The sequence below is a fragment of the Musca autumnalis genome, unplaced genomic scaffold (assembly GCF_047663935.1).
Source record: "Musca autumnalis isolate F117 unplaced genomic scaffold, ASM4766393v1 scaffold_2, whole genome shotgun sequence".
NCBI classification, from domain to species: domain Eukaryota; kingdom Metazoa; phylum Arthropoda; class Insecta; order Diptera; family Muscidae; genus Musca; species Musca autumnalis.
The window spans coordinates 137,298,910-137,311,978 of record NW_027411755.1 but is presented as its reverse complement, the minus strand read 5'-3'; the positions used below and the strand labels follow the sequence as shown (position 1 = coordinate 137,311,978).

The window sequence follows — 13,069 nt, the reverse complement described above, 5'->3', positions numbered from 1 at the left end:
AGCGAACGAATCGGCAGGAGCGAACGAATCGGCAGGAGCTAACGAATCAACAGGAGCGAACGAATCGGCAGGAACGAACGAATCGACAGGAGTGAACTTATCGCAAGGTCGATGGCTGATGTAGTCTTCGGTTGAATAGAATAGGACTGCGGACAATGCCACACGTCTTCTCTTTCACTTTGGTTAACGCCAGCACTCGACAAATTCAGCGACGAAAACTAAACATCTTATCCATCTGGGTTACGGAGTGAATGAGAATTATTTGTAAGGCGAGACAACCAGGAAATACACTGAAGTTTAAATAATGTATGAATGGAGTTGTAATTATGCATGAAGTTGGGATTATGCATGTACTGATAAGGTAGTTTTGTATTGATACTGGATGTAATATCAGAGGGGCGGTTTTTCAATGTAGCGGTCATGTTACAAATTGTAAGCTGTGTTGGGAGCAGCACATCACGCAATGCCTGCTCCGGTTTCTTTTGGCCCGTGCCGGGACGGAGTAAAACCCATATACAATATATGTCGGCAGTGGGTGCATCTAAGGGGTTGCTCTCGACTTGTCCACGAGAGGTACAGCGCTTGCTGAGCAAATTGATAGCTCTACGTTTTGCTCGGTCAATGAGGACGCCCCTACCAGAATTAGAGGAGAGTGTCACAGTTCGCCAGACATAACCGTCGTGTCACCTGGTCTGACAAATGACGTTATCATTTCAAAGACTGAATCAGAGACCGTCGTATCATAATACAGTTGTTGTTGTTGTAGCAACGCATATATGTTCGTTCGTGTATTATTTCAGTTATCAAGTTCCTCTGTATTCAGACTCAAGAATTCCGCAACCTGGACTGGTTGCGTCCATAAAGAATGAGGAGACAGGTGAGTGGGGTTAGCTGGGCAGTTAAATAAATGCAGAGTATCGTGTGGTCCCAATCCACATGCTGGGCATATGTCATGTATCGTGGCGTCAATTCTGGCCCAATACGAATTGAGGCGGCTTCATCGTCCGGATCTTAACTGAGATATAAACACTCGTGTTTGCCTTGGCAGCTGGCGTTTTTCTGCTGCGATGGAGGGGGGATGGTCTCCAAGTACGGCATTCACACTGTATCTTCGTACTGCTTGCGCAACCATGTTGGTGGGAATGCGAATCAAGCCTGCCTGATAGGCTCGTTGATCTAGCGGTTCTCTTTTATACCTTTGGACCTCTCTCTCTAGATCATGAAGGTCTCTCCTGACGTGCCTGGGTGGGGGGAGCCTGTCCATTAAATCGTGACAGGGATGCTCACTGCGGTAACACCCAAGCAGGTACTGCATCGACAACATCTTATTGTGCTGATGCACCGGTAAACCCCTCGCCTCCTCATGAAGATGGTCCACTGGTGTCATGAGGAGGCACCCTGTTGCAGTCCTCAGGGCGGCATTCTTCCACTGCGATGCGCTAACCTTTGCAGACCACGCTGGCGCCGCATAGCTTACCACAGACCGGCCTATTGCATTGTAGGTGGTCAACAAGGTTTCTTTATCAGCACCCCAAGTGCTGCCGGCCAGCGACTTGAGAACCTTGTTCCTACTTCTGATCTTATTGCAAATAGCTGTGGCATGCGCGGACGACTTGAACATCATCGACCAATATGTTCAGTGGGAGCCTCATCTCAGCCGTTCATGAGGTGAACAGCGTGGCTGTGGATTTAGCGGCGGTTATTTTCATATTCCTCAGATGGAAGAACTGCACTAGGTCAGCGATGTAAACATTTATCCTATGATAATACAGTGAGGGTGGCGCTTGACTTATCAAAAGTTTTGATACTGTCAGGCACTTAATGCTGTTTGGGGACACTGAGCAGACAACCCTCGGGCCAAGCTTGAAACATTGGATAGTCAATTATATGTGGATTCAGGAAAAAGAAGTCCAAACACCGTAGAGTGAAATAGGGAGTTCCCCAAGGTGGGTTGTTATCTCTGTTATCTCCGCTCTATTTCTCCTGTATTCCGCCCCCTTCAGACGGCATCGGGATCGTAACGTATGCGTATGATTGCACGATCCTGGGGTCAGGTATATTCCCTGATGACATCTATGAGAGACTTAACTCCTATTTAACCGATCTTACCACCTTTTTCCACGCAAGGAATATGCAGATTTCCGCCACTAAATTTACGGCTACTCTGTTCACCACATGGACTGAGCAGTTTGGAAGTGATTTGAATGTCGCGGTCAATGGTAGAAGAATTCCGGCCACAAACTGCCCTAAAGTTCTAGGAGTCACATTCGAAACTACGTTCAAGCCGTGCGCGAAAAGTAGGAACAAGGTCCTCAAGTTCTTAGACGGCAGAACTTGGGGTGCAGATAAAGAAACCTTGTTGACCACATATAACGCGTTAAGTCGGTCTGAGGTCCACGAGATTATGTGATACGAATTGGAAAAAATTTCAAACCTGTTAGAATGCCGACCTGAGAACAGTAACAGGGTGCCTCCTCATGTCTTCAGTGAACCATATACATACCTGAGGAGGCAAAGATTCTTTCAGTGCAGCAACACAATGAGATGCTTTCGCTGCAGTACTTCCTCGCATGTTACTGTGAGAGCCATCTGGTGGGTAGGCCCGACACACCCAAGAACATCAGGAAGGATTTCCACGCTCTAGAGAAAGAGGCCAAACGATACAGGAGACAACCCCCTAGATCAACAGGCGTATAAAGCAGGTTTAAATTGCATTCACTCGGATGCAGTTGCTAAGACCATAAGCAGATATAGTGTGAATGAAGTCTTCGAAGTACATCCCCCATCTATCGCAGCTGAGGAGCGTCAGCTGCCACGATAAACCAGAGTAGTTTTGGCTCAACTACGCTCGGGATATTGCAGTCGCCTAAATTCTTATAGGTCAAAGATCGATCACACCGTGCAAAACATCTGCCCAGCATTTCCGCATGCTGGCCCGCACGACACATTGAACCTTTTCAACTGCCCTGCCAAACCTATTCATCTAACTCCAGTGGATCTGTGGTTACATCTCATCGAATTAGCCACTTTCCTGGGAATAGAGATAGATTCAGAGCCAGATTGAGCAAAATAATGGACACACAAACATATAATAATAAATGTTGTTACAACAAAAACCAAGCTCAAATTCGGCCTTCTAAATACCGAAAATCGGTCAAAATGGCGCGATATAGATCATTTGCAATACCAAATATTTTAGGAGTAACAGAAACGTCTGTACCAAATTATGAAGCTGTATCTTAAATATTGGGAGCTGTATCTTGATTTTAAAAGACGGAGGGATGAACAGACGGACATAGTTATATCGGACTAGAATTTTATGCGGATTAAGAATATATATAAATGTATACTTTATACATAAGGTTGCCGACGAACATTTCGATGTGTTTCAAGTGGAATGACAAAGGTATAAAAAATGATTCTTTAAAGGAATTTACCTATAGTGAAATAATTTTCCATACTTAAGTTTACATGACACACACAGACACCATTACATTTGTCTTTGGGCTTATAAAAATATTATTCTTTTCTTCCACATGTCAATTCCATCATAAACTTTTCTTATTGGCAGCTTCATAGCATTGGTATTTGGTTGGAGTGGCCACTGCTGCATCATTGGTGTGTATTATTTATACGCACGTGTCCCTTATTTACACATTTGGTGCCCTTAACGAAAATAAGAAAACAATCTATAAAATTTCCAAGTTGTTTTTCTCTCACTTTGAATGGGACCAAGAATACATTGTATTTTTTACAATCATTTTTATAACCGTGCTTATACATACATTTGTATATATGTACATTTATGTACACACTGCATACATATTTTATGTGATTGGGTGAAAAGGATAGCACAGTACCTTTATGTTATTTTCCTCAATAAGTCTCTTCAACAAACCCGTCTCCTCCTTTTCCTCATCAAGCATCAGGGAAGGACCATTTATCATGATTTATTTCATAAAAACAAACTTTGTTGTTTTTTCTTGCTTCTCTTCTTTTATGGCTTTTATATTTTATGATAGTCTTTCATTTCATTTTATATACATAAAACACAATTACAGAAATACACGTACATAAATATATGTATATAAATACTTACATATGTACATATTAATTTATACGGCAATGTGCTCACAAACTTCTGTTGGTGATTGCTCATTCTACATATTCATCATGATTTTCGTTGATTTTTTTTTATTTTATTATTTACAGTATATAATGGATATATACATACACTCATATAAATACAACTAGATACGTTAGATACTTTTACGTGCCGATCATCTTCTTTGCCACAGTTATTTCATATCAATGGCTGAAGGCCATTCCACTTTTGGTGGATACAAGGGAAGGCTCTTGGGCACCAGCACAAGCAAAACGTTGAAAATAGAGAAAAAAAACTTAAATTTCGTTGGAAGGAAAAGAGCCCCAACTAAATGGCATTATGATGTACCTAGTAACTAGTTATGTGGATAAAGAAATTGAATATTGTTTTGAATTTCAAAACTACCTCGGGAGACTTTATACCCTCCACTACTAAATATTCGTCTGAGGCATCCGATATATGCAGATATATTCCTTGCATTCAATTCTTAGTAGATTTGATGATGCATGTCCTTCAGTCCGTCTGTTGAAATCAAGTTCTAGGTTAGAATATCTAGGATATTGATGGTGGCGCCGATGATTGAATTCCGAGAACCAAAACTACTGAAAACGCTGTACGATCAAACGGTCTTTGGTACCGGTAACCCCATAAAAACAACTGTGTAACAAATATCTGACTTAGAGAAGGTATTTGAAATCGTCCGGAATCAATTTAGCCACTATGTCGCGAGTTCATATTAACTGTGACCAAAAATAGAAGAAGTTGTCGTAGGGGCATCAAATTTGGTACACGTACTTATTATTGGCTTACAATCTCCAGGACAAAAAAGCTGGGATGATCGGTAACGTTTTGAGAAAGCCCCATAGAACCATACCTCCCTATTTTCGGCATTTTGAAAGTTTTAGTCACTACGATTAACCGTAATGACTGAAATTGTGTGTTTATTCTTCGGCAAAGGCATGAAACATTCCAACAGAGAATTATTGGTGAAAGTCCTCGTTTTAATATAGCCCCCCTTAGAACGGTACCTCCCGATTTTCGGTTTTTTTTTAATATTTTAGCCTCACTCTTACACCTAAATTGCAGAAATTTGGTATTTAGTCTTCGTTGGGGGTATAAAACTTTCCCCATGAAATTTTTCGGTATAGGTGCACGCCTTCATATAGCCCCCATAGGTACCTCCCGATTTTCGGTATGTTGAAGGTTTTAGCCTCATTATCACACCGAAATGGCTGACATTTGGTACTTGGTCTTCAATTGGGGTATTAAAGGTTCCATATGAAATTTGTCGGTATAGGTCCACGCCTTCATATAACCCCATAGAACGATACCTCTCGATTTTCCTTTTTTTTAAGGTTTCAGCCTCATTACCACAACGAAATGGCTGAAATTTGGTATTTAGTCTTTGTTGGGGGGTATAAAATTTTCACCATGAAATTTGTCGTCATATGTCCACGCCTTCATATAGCCCCCATAGGGCGGTACCTCCCGATTTTCGGTATTTTGAAGGTTTTAGCCTCATTACCACATCGAAATGGCTTAGATTTGGTACTTAGTTTTCGTTGGGGGTATACAAATTTCATCCAGAAATTTGTCGGTATAGGTCCATGCCTTCATATAGACCCCGTAGTACGATACATCCCGATCTTCGGAATTTAGAAGGTTGTGGCCACAATAACCCACCGAAATGGCTGAAATTTGGTATTTAGTCTTTGTTGGACGTAAAAGCCTTTCTGACTGAAATTCGTCGTTTCGATATAGACCCTATAGAACGGTACCTCCCGATTTTCGTAATTCTGAAGGTTCTGACGTCAATATCCCACCGAAAGACGGAAATTTGTTATTTAGTCTTCCATGGGGCTATAAAATATTCCAGAAGAGAATTATAAGTATAGGTCCGCTTGTTCCTATATCTCCCATTGAAACCTACCTCTTGGTTTTGTATTTTGAAGGTTTTACCGAAGTATCGGACATTTTGTATTTAGTCTTCTTTGAGTCTAAAAACTTTCCGCCAGAAATTTGTAGCTACATATCGACGTTTTGATATAACCCCCATGGAACGATACCTCCCGAATTTCGGTATTTTGAAGGTTAGCCACATTGTTTTGCAGAACGTGACGAAATTTGGTATGTAGTCTTCTTCATAAATGAAAGGAAACTAATTGTTCCATTTTACTCCAATACAGCTTGTGCGGGCCTGGCCGAACTTAACGCCATTCTTACTTGTTTTCTTTTCGTTTCTTTGGCAGTTTTTAAAGCATGTCATCCACCAAACCAAAGGCAGCCCTGAAACAAGGCTTAAATTTTCCGGCTACGAAGCACTGCCAAGTAAATTATTTAAACTCACTCCCCGTGGCATCATTCAGGCTATGCGGGAGCTAAAAACCGCTTTCAGTCAGAAGATTTGAAGGAGGCATACCTGAGGCATCGGTGCCATACCCTTAGGTGCCGTTGCCTAATTGCAGAATCTGTTTCTTAGGTCATTGTCATTTCGTCGGACGATGAATCCCACACGCCACCGAGGCCCATGAAACGAGTGAGTCCTGTCAACGCTACAAAACGTACCAAGTCGCTCCAGCAGGGAAAATGTTAGTGTCTATGCCAGAAGAACCTTGGGAAACAGTCTGCACGGACTACGTCGGACCATTACAAGAAGCAAACATGGAAACGCGATGCTCTTAGTATTCTTGGATGGATTTTCCAAATGGGTTGAGCTGGTACCCCAGAGGGAAGTCGTTTTGGCAGATAATTCATGTACGGTTTGTAACACTGAAGGTATTAATTTTGGAAAACGGTAAAACACCGGAAAGATACTGAAGAAATACCTGTCAGACATCAATTGACGGCACCATACTGTCCCCAAGAAAATCCTACTGCGAGGGCCAATAGGACTATAAAGATAATGTTCGAACTGGTGGGCCATTACCGATGGGACCCCAGGCGCCGGTGCCTAGTTCCAGAACCTTTTGCTGAGGTCACTGTCATTTGGTCCAACGTTGAACACCACACGCAACCGAGACCCACGCCGTCGCCCGTGAAATCACTGATGTCATGCCTAGGATCGGGGTCCCAGTTAACACCCAACGGTAATTGGGACTGGTTGACTCCTAGTCCGGTTTTTATTAAGCCGAATGGGCTTCCAATCACCTCGGGGGGAATATCAACATAGCTGCCACTAGTAGCACCATCATCAGCAGTCCGGTGTGCTTCATAGAAAATATCCTAGAAATGTCTCCAAGAGCGACCAACCGAGTTCCAGCAAGACAGTCAATGGGCGAAGTGGCCAAGATAAAAAGCGACGTAATTTTATCAAAGATGGTAGAAACCGATGTCGAATTTGTGTAAGACGTCGAGCTACCAGTGGATATTGACCGGGTACTGCAGCCACACCTAAAGTGGGCATTAGCACTACATCGTAGCGGGGGACAATATAAACGAGTGGTCGCCGTCCAGGGGCGCAAGTACCCGATCTTATTGGGACGCAAAGGACACTTTATGGTCATCCTTAGAGGCTAAGGGGAACTCACTTTAGGAAGGGGGGAGTGTTGCGGTCAAAATGCTTACGGTCATTTTAGACTACACTACCATTGGCTGTGATGAGCACATGTAATGTTGTTGTGATAACACATATTGATAAACAAGTTATCGTTACTCCACTACGAAAACACGTGGTGGCGCCGGATATAAAAGCCCGAACGTTTACAGAATTGGAGCAGTCAGTGCAAAACACCGTGCGAACGAACATCATACTACGGTGACTTATTTATAATTAACCCCAGACATCCTTCCTTAGAGAACTTATACCGGTCTCTTAGTCTTGAATCCTGAGTAATCCTTAAGTAACTGTTATAATCCCAGTAGTATCTTTGTAGATCTCTGATTCCACTGTATCCTTGCATATTCTTGTAGATTTGGTTGAGTATTTTTTAAGTGTTTTGGTGCCGTAGATTTGCATATCCTTGTAGATTTGCATATTTTTACGAATGTAACTGGTAGACTTAAGTAAATTTAGATGAATTTCTGTTAATTTAAGAATTTGAATTGTAACGTAAATTCTTGTTAAGCAATTAGTTTATTCGTATCAGTTCTGCAATAACAAAGATTACTGCAATCATGAAATTATTGCTTAGCCTTAATTTACACTCTTAACTCTCTCCCTCTTACTTTCATTCATTTTGACTATTCAATTATGCTTCTACATTGCGAAATCATTGTAACACCTCGTACCCCTTCGTATTTGTTTCCGCTGGCGCATTGATTCCTTGTTTACATTAATTCGTCTGTTTATATACGAGTAGGTGTGTATGTGCATCTGGAATTCGTTTAAACATTGTAGAACCACCCAGATGAAGGGTGCTGGAACAGTCTATGCATACGCAAGCGGATAAATAAATGCAAGCTTAAAACCGTAAGTGTAAGTAAAGAAGTAACCTGAATAGAGTAAATCTGTGTGCTTATTAGTTACTAGAGTTATCGTTGTGCTAATAGAGAAATAAAGTCTTGCGTGAATAACGTCAATAAAGCATTGTAGAATCGTAATCCAAAACGAAACCTGTTTTATTTGGTACGAATGGTATCGGGGAATAAAACAACGTCTACACTGGATTAAGTTCAAACCCTAATTCCGTAACAATATTAAAGTATCTTGCAGTCACAGCTTTGCATATCCTTGTAGATCTTACTTGAGAACTTATTAAAGTCTCTTGCAGCCGTAGCTTTGCACATCCTTGTGGATCATGTTTGAGTACTTATAAGGGTGTAGCCATAGCTTTGAATTTCCTTGAGTACTTATTAAGGTCTATTGCAGTCGTAGCTTTGCATGTCCTTGTACATCTTGCTTGAGGACTTCTTAAGGTTTTTTTTCGGCCGTAGGTTTGTATATCCTTGTATACTTGTCTGAGTGTTTATTAAGGTCTCTTACAGCCGTAGCTTTATACATATATACCAGTAGACTTTCTTTAGTGATTTTTAAAATTTCTTGCATTCGTAGCTTTGCATATATTTGCTTAAGTACTTGTTGAGGTATCTTGCAGCCGTAGCTTTGTATATCTTTGTAGACTTGCTTGATTACTTTTATAGGGCTCTTGCACCCAAATATTTGTAGATGCTTGTACATATTGCTTGAGTAATTACACTGTGCTACAGTGAAAATTTGCAGGGGTTCTGATGCACAAAAGCTGTTTTGTGGGATTCCATGGAAGACGAAAATATCTTTGGTTTCTTTGGGTCACTTCGTTTTTTGATTTTATAACGGTAAATGTAGTAAACAACTTATTAAGGTCTCTTGTAGGCATAGATTTGGATATCGTTGTAGATCATGCTTGAGTACTTATTAAGGTCTATTGCAGCCGTAGCTTTGAATATCCTTTTAGATCTTGCTTGAGAACTTATTAAGGTGTCTGGCAGCCGTAGCTTTGCATATCCTTGGAGATCTTGCTTGAATACTTTTTAAGGTCTTTACTTGTAGATCTTGTGTGAGTACTTATTAACGTCTCTTGCAGCCGTAGGTTTTCATAGCCTTGTAGATTAGCTTGAGTAGTTATTAAGGTCTCTTGCGATATGCCCATGTTAAAATAATGGGTTGATAACTGTAATGTTTTTTTGCAATTCCAATGCAAAAGTGAAGGTCTAGGTACATAAGCTGCCTCGCCTGCTCGCTTCTGGTAAAAGAATAAAAAAGAAAAGAGCAAAACCCAGTTCGAAATTTGCTCGGCCTTCTTTATTCTTTTCTTTTTATTTTGTCAGAAATGAAGCAGAAAAACAAGGTAAGCAGGCGAGGCTGCTTATGTACCCAGGCCTTTAGAGTAGTAATATATCTTTTTTAATGTATACCGCATATAAGGAAACTGCCACCGGAAACCGTATCACTGCACGATGGGGCCAATGGCAGGTTTTTGAGGCAAAAAGTCATTTTTTAAAGTCAGCGATTGAAATCAAATAATAACGGAATTATATTCTTAACACTTTCAAACCTCCAAAACAAAAAAATTACAATCTGGCAACGACCCACGGCGACATGCCAAGCTGTCATAATTATCATTCCGTTTATTTCTCACATTCAGTCGTAATTAAACAAATTAAGTATTTTGGCGCCAAAACCTGAACTGCTGATATTATCTATTTTTTAAAAATGGAAAATACGGGTAATGGTATGTAAATTAAGATTATTATTAAAAGTGTAAATGTAATATTAGATGTGGTCAATAATTTGTTGTGTCAGTAAATGATGGTTTTTGATGTAGTCTGTGGTATCGTCCATGTGTTCTTTGGAGTAGAACTTTTGGCTTCAGGGTGCATTCTCGTAAAAATATGTATCTGGTGAAAGGTGACAAAGTCGGCTAACAGATTTTGAAAAGAATTTTTGTGTATACTTGCGAATAAAAAAATTACCAACTTCCAGATTTCGTAAAACTTAAAAATTTGGATATTTTTATTTTTTGGTTGGAAAATCAGCGAAAACCTAAACACCTTATAGAATGGATATCTGCAAAATTTAATCGAGGTGTCAAAGACAACTTCATGACGGAAGTTAAAAAGCAAATTTATAATATTTGCGCACGCCTTAATAAAAAATTGGAGGTCAAAAAGTCGTGCATTAAAATTTGAAAGCTTATGGTTAAGCGACACAGTATTTACGCTAGAACAAGGTAATGATAAAAAGAAGAGAGGGCGCCCTAATGTGGATTATAGTGAAGTAAGAAAACTTGCTTCGTAAGTCTGCTATGAACACGGCAACAATACCAAACCCTTGATTCATGCCGCCTCTGTTTCGGCCAATTTGTCAAAAGAAAAATATTTAAATTATGTTCTCAAGGAAGTTCGGTATCAACCAACTAAATTGAGAAAACAATTAACTTCGACAGAGAAAATTTATGAACGATATATCCAAATTTGAATCGATTTCAATATGATGTCTCAATAATGTTTTCTAGACCAAACTCTGCCACACACTTTAAATTTCATTACAATTGGACATATATAGCGTGATTGCTGCACGAAATACCTAAAATCGGGTGAAAATATATATGGGAGCTATATCCAAATCTGAACCGATTTCGATATAATTTGGCATACTTTTTTCTAGATGTAATTTCGACAAACATTTTAAATTTCATCGAAATTGGATAGAATTAGCGTGTTTGTTGCACCAAATACCTAAAATCGCGTGAAAATATATATGGGAGCTATATCCAAATCTGAACCGATTTCAATATAATTTGGCAAACATATTTCTAGACCAAATCGTGTCACACGTTTCAAATTTCTTCGAAATTGGACAGAAATTGTGTGTTTGTTGCACGAAATACCTCAAATCGGGCGAAAATATATAAGGAACTATATCCAAATCTGAACCGATTTCAAAATAACTTGGCAAACTTATTTCCAGTCCGAATTCCGCCACATATTCCAAATATCATCATAATTGGACCGAATTTTCGTGTTTGGTCCATTAATTACTCGAAATCGGGCGAACATATATATGAGAGCTATATCCATATATGAACCGATATCAACCAAATTTGGCACGAAATTTTTAAGGTCTAGCTTGCCCCTGTGTTTTTTGCCTCAAAAACATATCATCGGCCCATCGTGCACTGGTGTAACCTGCATAAAATGGTACCTACCGATTTGCGTTATTTTGCCTACAATTTTGTGACCGAACTTACCGTAATTTGACAATTATGTCAATCAAAACAATTCTACTACATAATAAATAATAGCCAATAATAAACAAATACAAAATAAATAACTTTCGATAAATAATATATTTATAAATAAACAATACAAAATAAATAACAATAATAATAAAAATAATTAAAAATAATAATTAATAAAAAAATAAATAACAAAGAACAATAAATAAATTAAATAACAAATACATACATAATTAACAATAATTAGAAAGAGCAACAGCGAAATCCATGGATGTTTCCTGTTTGAGAGAATAAAAAGCATCTTAAAAGATTAAGTCTTTGAAGTGGAGAAATATTAATACTTACCGCACCTATTGACCTCTGTATGTATTGCGTTGTATTTCAGGGATCCGCGAATCCGTAGGACACAATTGAAAATTTACTTTAATGTCGTAAAACCATAGAAATATTCCGTTTTCATGGCAGAACTTTTCAGTTGCGCTGATTTGCTGCTGCAATGTGATTTTTGATTTTTCCTATAAAATGAAATGAAAAATAAATAATTTTACAAAAATGAAAGTTATTAATTATGATGATCATACAACAAAATTTATACTCGATCGCATTCGTAGACGTTGCCTCTCCGAATCTTCGCAAAATCTGTGTGGAAATGTTAATTTACATTTCTCAATGATTTTGAAAAATACAGAATAAATATCATTCCGCCGTACGTTTAAAAAATCTTCAGATCTCTTTGAATTTTGTTCTTTTTGTTTCAAATAAAACAACTTGTAACAATCGCAGAGCAGCTTCTGCCTAAGTTTTCTCAATTTGCTAGCATGGCTCATTTTTATCTAAAATAAAGGAGCATAAATAACTAAATTGTAAATGTTTCTAAAATTATAATAATAACAATATTTTAAGCAAATTCATTTTAAAAATTATTTTTTTAAAACAGTACACGTTATAATATTAATATAATTGTAAAATTTTTATATAAAAATTAATTTGTTAAAACACTACACGTAATAATATTAATATAATTGTAAAATTTTTATATAAAAATTAGATAGTTAAAACTGCCATACCGCTGTAAGTAACGTGTATTTGTCGACTGCTAGAACAATACTACGAGTATTTGCTGAAACAAACCAATTAAAAAAAATTCAAATTAAATTAAAATTAAATTATTGTAGGTAAGCACCTACTACTATAAGTACCTAACATGAAATTTAGCATTCAACATGCCCACTTAACGAGGAATTCAGCTAAATTTTTTGACCGAACTATCTGTAATTTGGAAACTGATGTTTCCTATGGTCACAAAACG

The 13,069-nt window shown here is 38.6% G+C and overlaps 1 long non-coding RNA gene across 1 annotated transcript; it reads right to left on the bottom strand.

The window, feature by feature from the left end:
• Positions 1–11,980: 11,980 nt before the first annotated feature.
• On the bottom strand, positions 11,981–12,854 carry LOC141393099 (uncharacterized). Its single transcript, XR_012409997.1, has 4 exons — positions 12,828–12,854; positions 12,342–12,593; positions 12,106–12,275; positions 11,981–12,038 (listed from the first exon to the last, which is right to left on the bottom strand). It is a non-coding gene; the product is annotated as an uncharacterized lncRNA (long non-coding RNA).
• Between the last annotated feature and the right edge of the window lie 215 nt (positions 12,855–13,069).